The following is a 6,575-nucleotide window of genomic DNA, read 5'->3' on the forward strand; positions in this document are numbered from 1 at the left end:
GTCATACCCAGTAGTGCTTCAGGGGTTAATCCTGATTCTAAGCCCAGAAATGCTCCTGGCAGGCTTGGGGGACCATATGGGAATGCAGGATTTGATCCACCGTCCTTCTGCATGCAAGGGTAATGGCCTACCTCCATGCTATCTCTTCGGCCCCTACTTCAAGATATTAACAAATATCTATTCAAAGCTCATAGCCAAAACTCTTCTCAATAGTGAAAAACTGAGAGTATTTCCACTGAGATCAGGCACTAGTAAAATTTTCCATTGTCACTATTCTTTTTTTTTTGGGCGGAGGGGACGGACACACTCAGTGATGTTCAGGGGTTATTCCTGGCTACATGCTCAGAAATCCTTCCTGGCCTGGGGGACCATAAGAGATGCCAGGGTTATCAAACCATGGTCTATACTAGGTGAGGCCATGCAAGGCAAACACCCTACTGCTGTACCACTGCTTCAGCCCCACTAAACTTTTTTTTTTTTTTTTTTTTGGGCCACACCCGGGTTGCTCAGGGATTACTCCTGGCTGTCTGCTCAGAAATAGCTCCTGGCAGGCACGTGGGACCATATGGGACACCGGGATTCGAACCAACCACCTTTGGTTTTGGATCTGCTGTGGATCTGCTGCTTGCAAGGCAAAACACCGCTGTGCTATCTCTCCGGGCCCTCCACCATACTTTTTAAAAAAATATCTTTATTTAAGCACCATGATAACAAACATGTTTGTAGTTGGGTTTTAGTTATAAAATAAAAACCCCCCTTCACAGGTGCAACATTCCCACCACCAGTGCCCTCCATCTCTTTTCTACCCCACATTTTGTTTGTATTTGGATTCTCTCTATTCTTTTTTAATTTATTTTTTATTTTATATTTTTTACGTATTCCCATGACAGTATGCTTCAAGGGAAGAGAAACCTTGTATATTTTAGGCCAAGGGACTTTCCTTTCTAATTTCCCCAATATTTACTATGACTATGCAAAACAAAAACAAAAACAAAAACCAGCCCATCTCCCCTTTTTCTTTCTCTTTTCCTCCCTTCCCTCCCTTCATTCTCTTCCCTCCCTCCCTTCCCTCCCTCCCTTTCTTTCTCCTTCCCTCCCTCCTTTCCTCCTTCTCTCCCTCTCTCCCTCCCTCCCTCCCTCCTTCCCTCCCTCCCTCCTTCCCTCCTTCCCTCCTTCCCTCCTTCCTTCCTTTCTTCCTTCCTTCCTTCCTTCCTTCCTTCCTTCCTTCCTTCCTTCCTTCCTTCCTTCCTTCCTTCCTTCCTTCCTTCCCTCCCCCCTCCCTCCCTCCCTCCCTCCCTCCCCCCTCCCTCCCTCCCTCCCTCCCTCTCTCCCTCCCTCCCTCCTTCCTTCCTTCCTTCCTTCCTTCCTTCCTTCCTTCCTTCCTTCCTTCCTTCCTTCCTTCCTTCCTTCCTTCCTTCCTTCCTTCCTTCCTTCCTTCCTTCCTTCCTTCTTTCCTGTTTCTGTCATGTAAAGAACACCCCCCCTCACCAGTGCAGCATTCCCATCACCAATGTCCCCTATCTCCTTTCTCCCCACCCCACCCCCACCTGCACTCAAGACAGGCTTCCTACTTCCCTCATTCATTCACATTGTTATGATAGTTCTCATTGTATTTATTTCTCTAAATGTACTCATCACTCTTTCTGGTGAGCTTCGTGTTGTGAACTAGACCATTCTGCCCTCCTCTCTTTTGTCTCTGGGAATTATTGTAAACATTTCCTTTACTTTTCTTAAAATCCTAGATGAGGGAGACTCTTCTGCATCTATCTCTCTCCCTCTGACTAATTTCATTCAGCATAATAGATGCCATATACATTCATGTATAGGAAAATTTCATGACTTCATCTCTTCTGATGGCTGCATTATATTGCATTGTGTATATGTACCATAGTTTCTTTAGCCATTCATCTGTTGAAGGGCATCTTGCTTGTTTCCAGAGTCTTGCTATAGTAAATAGTGCTGCAGTGAATATAGCTGTAAGGAAGGGATTTTTGTATTGTATTTTTGTGTTCCTAGGGTATATTCCTAGGTGTGGTATAGCTGGATCATATGGGAGCTCAATTTCCAGTTTTTGGAGGAATTTCCATATCGCTTTCCATAAAGATTGAACTAGATGGCACTCCCACCAGCAGTGGATAAGAGTTCCTTTCTCTCCACATCCCCGCCAACACTGCTTGTTCTGATTCTTTGTGACGTGTGCCAATCTCTGTGGCGTGATATGGTACCTCATAGTTGTTTTGATTTGCATCTCCCTGATGGTTAGTGATGTGAAGCTTTTTTTCATATGCCTGTTGGCCATTTGTATTTCTTTTTTATCAAATTGTCTGTTCATTTCTTCTCCCCATTTCTTGATGGGATTACATGTTTGTTTGTTTTTTTCTTGTAAAGTTCTGTCAGTGCCCAGTATATTTTGGATATTAGCCCCTTATCTGATGGGTACTGGGTGAATAGTTTCTCCCACTCAGTGGGTGGCTCTTGTATCCTGGGCACTATGTCCTTTGAGGTGAAGAAGCTTCTCAGCTTAATATATTCCATCTCTTAATCTCTGCTTTCACTTGCTTGGAGTGTGCCATTTCCTCCTTGAAGATGCCTGTAGTCTCAATGTCATGGAGCGTTTTACCTACATGTTGTTCTATATTCTTTATGGTATCAGGTCTGATATCAAGGTCATTAATCCATTTGGATTTGACCTCCCTAAGTGATGTTAGCTCGGGGTCTAATTTCAATTTTTTGCACGTGGCTAGCCAGTTGTGCTAACACCATTTGTTGAAGAGGCTTTCTTTGCTCCATTTCGGATTTCTTGCTTCATCATCACAAATTAGGTGACTGTATGTCTGGGGAACATTCTCTGAGTTCATCCACTGATCTAAGGGTGTGTCTTTATTCCAATATCATGCTGTTTTGATAACTATTGATTTGTAATAAAGTTTAAATTTGGGGAAAGTTATGCCTCCGATATTTTTCCCAATGATTGCTTTAGGTATTCGAGGTTGTTTATTGTTTCAAATGAATTTCAACAGTGTTTGATCCACTTCTTTGAAAAATGTCATGGGTACCTTTACAGGGAACGCATTAAATCTGTACAATGCTTTGGGGTGTATTTCCATTTTAATGATGTTAATCAGCTAATCCATGTGTAGGGTATGTGTTTCCATTTCAGTGTGTCCTCTATTATTTCTTGGAGGTTTTATAGTTTTCTTTGTATAGGTCCTTCCCATCTTTAGTCAAGCTGACTCCAAGATATTCGAGTTTGTGTAGAGCTAATGTGAATGGGGTTGTTTCGTTAATGTCCATTTCTTCCCTGTCATTATTGGTGTATAGGAAAGCCATTGTTGTTGTGTGTTAATTTTGTAGCCTGTTACATTATTATATGAGTCTGTTGTTTCTAGAAGCTTTTTGGTAGATTCTTTAGGGCTTTCTAAGTAGATTATATAATATATATATATAAAATCAAAAAAAAAAGAAAAGAAAAGATAAGGCCTGCCAATGCTTACCACAGGCTGTGTTCTTTACACTGACTATAGATAGAGTAGGTACAGTAAATGTACCCCATATACACCTCAACCCAGGCCCTGCCTGCTGTTTATTGTGAATGGGGGGACAAAAATATTAACTTCCTAATATTGCATTCCTGACAAAGAGTTTATTAGTAAACTTATATTTCTTTTCTATGTTTTTTTTTGGGGGACACAAACAATGGCCTCAAGGTTTACACCTGGCTCTGCACTCAAATCACTTTGCTGCTAGAGACAGCCCAGATTGCACTGATAACTTGATACTTTTTCAGTTCTGTGATACATAATATAAATTATTTTTCTCTTTATCTATGGAATTTAAAATTTCTCCCATGTAAGTCATATGACAGAACAATTATATTCAAGTGTGCATTACTATTCCTGATTATTGATACCATTATAGCTATTTCATAGGTGAATGAGTTGAGATTCATAATTCACTAACCCCCATCCTCCAAAATACTGCTTCATGAGAAAATTATTTGAGGTAAAATTCAAAAATCAGCCTTGAGCAGGGTCAAGTTGCCTCCCTTATTTTGATCAACAGGGCTGGGGTTGTGAACCCTGGGTTGACATGACCCCACAGCAAAGTGAGCAACTGAAGGTTGCAATGGTAAGAGCTCATTGCTCTCTCCTGGACAACAAATACTTTTATTAATATGTTCTCTATCTCCTGGTTTCTGGCATTGTACTGCTCAAAGCAGAGGCCTGGCAAAAAAGTCACCATGCCTAGGTTCTGAACTTTGGTAATAAAATGAACATAGAGGCCAGAGAAATAGTTGAGGGAAGAAGGCACTTAATTGCTTTGCATTAAGGAAGAGCAGCAAGAGCTAGGACAAACTACCTGTATGCAAGAAAATCATTTGCAAACAAGTCCACCGGGTCTTAGCTAGCTGTGCTTCTAAGTTGGGAGCACAGTGCCATATACACAAAGTGCCAAAATGTTCCAGCCCTTGAACCACCCAAAACCAAGTGACTTTTGGTATCTCAGTGAGTATTAGTATAAGAAGCTTTCTTTTGCCTACAAGCTTATGGTAATATTATTCCTGTCGTAGTGAGAGATCATCAGGCTCATGTATTTCTTCATCACTCAATTATTCCCCACAAAAAATATCCAAAATGCATCTGCATTGAGAACTGGAAATTCTTGCCAAGTTTTTCTTCCTGTAGTAAGCAATACAGCTTCCCTGGCAGGAAGTGCTTGCAACTTCTCCACAGTCTCTGCTCCAGCTCTAGCTCTGCCTGGCTCCTACCATCAGCCCCTGGCACCCCTTATCAACCACTTATGGGTAGTGCTACCCTTACCAACAAAGCAACACAGATATGCTGTCTGGAGTGTCTGGCCAGAACCAGACATTCACTTCAGCCTCTTCCTACCCCACTATTATTCAGTGGCATATTAGTGGAAGTGCTCAAAAGAAGTCCTCTACCTCTGGAGGTTTCACTATGACTGTCACTGACCAAGAAGACACAGATGTCTCTTCCATGTCAGTAGCAGTTCAGTACTGTATTACCCCACATACCACCAGCACAATGCCTTTGTATATGTACCCATCCATTTCAGGCAGTCTTGTCAAGATGATACCACCTCAGGGTCCACATCAGAGTCAGAGCCTGTTGCTTCCCTACCAGGAAGGGAGCCAGGTGCATTATTATAATCAGGGCAACTTGAGGTCTGTACTGTCTGAGGAACTTGGTCCCTTTGTGAAGTCCTATGACTCCATTTCATATACAGGAGGTAGGGGCTCTGCTCTCCAAATTTACAACTCAAGCCCTGAAATGGCCTTGGTACTAAAGGAGGTCCAGCCCATAAATACCTTCCCACTGGCCTCCAACTCTGGATTCTAAAACTCTGCATCTGCTCAGCCCATCACAGACTTAAGATTTCAAGGTGAGTAAAAAGAGTTAGAAGTGAATGTCTGCAATCAAAACAGTCAAATCTGCCCACGGCAAGTAATCCAACAAGTGGCATTTAAGCCCTTAGTTAAATGTAATAACCACTCTGATCACTCATGATGACATTCTATTTTCAACCTCCATAGAAGGACATCTACTACCAGATTGGGAGGTATGATAGGAGAGTGACCAATTTTGTTCCATGCTAGTAAAGTTCCAGCACACCAAGGATGTCATAGTTATCCTGGTTATCTCCAACTATGACTACACTGATATTAAGCATCCTGCCCTGAACTATTATTTTTATTTGTTCTGAAGACAGTTCAAGACTGTTAGTGGGATGGAACTAATTTATCTTTCCCTAGATGGCATTTGTACCAGAACGTCAAATATACTTTGTATTCAGAGTTCCTGCCCAATGTCATCAAACTTACGGCCTGTAATTGAGCTTACTTTTCATGTGAAGCACTTTATCCTTTCTTGACTTGATGACAACAGTCTTTTCCATAGGACATTGGGAAAATGAGAGTACTCTATATCTCTGAATTGCACTAAATATTTTAGAAATATAGTATTTGCAGGAGGCAGGGTGATTTCTTTCTCTCTGAAAAATAGAGAAGTTGAGAGTCCTCTATAACTCTACATAGATAGGGGCGAAAGTTACGTGGCACACCTTCCTCTCTGTTTTTGAATCAGGAGATTGGGAATAAGCACAGCATTATATCCTAAGGCAAAAAATTGTCTCATTTATATAATTTATAGAAAGTTTTGTAAAACATGAGAAAAAAAAGCAAAAAACAGTGGTATCACATGATCCCCGTAAGAACTACAAAAATACCTCCAATCTTTAGCACAGTGTCTTCGCCAGGATTCTTGGAATAGTTGGTAGCAATGACTGACCACTGTTGGCAGGTACACAATCTGCACTGGTGTCTGGGGGGAGTATCTGACTTCCTGGGAACTGATTTCTTCCTTAATTCCTTCTTAGTGATGGATTCCCTGATAACCCAGGCATCCCTAGGATTTCAACATGAAAGTCAAACATGTTGTCAGACACAGAATCCAGAATTCCCTAAGTCGAGCAGAAATGAGATAGAACTATATGAGAGCAACCTGCCACCTGAGCTTGAGGATAGTTCTATGATAGCTCCAGTGCAAAGTAAC

The 6,575-nt window shown here is 41.6% G+C and overlaps 1 non-coding gene across 1 annotated transcript; it reads left to right on the top strand.

Moving 5' to 3' along the window:
- The first annotated feature begins 3,477 nt into the window (after positions 1–3,477).
- Positions 3,478–3,606, top strand: LOC126024860 (small nucleolar RNA SNORA51). Its single transcript, XR_007500958.1, has one exon. It is a non-coding gene; the product is annotated as a small nucleolar RNA SNORA51 (small nucleolar RNA).
- The last annotated feature ends 2,969 nt before the right edge of the window (positions 3,607–6,575 follow it).

This window comes from Suncus etruscus, chromosome 12 (genome assembly GCF_024139225.1).
Source record: "Suncus etruscus isolate mSunEtr1 chromosome 12, mSunEtr1.pri.cur, whole genome shotgun sequence".
In the NCBI taxonomy this organism is placed as follows: Eukaryota; Metazoa; Chordata; class Mammalia; order Eulipotyphla; family Soricidae; genus Suncus; species Suncus etruscus.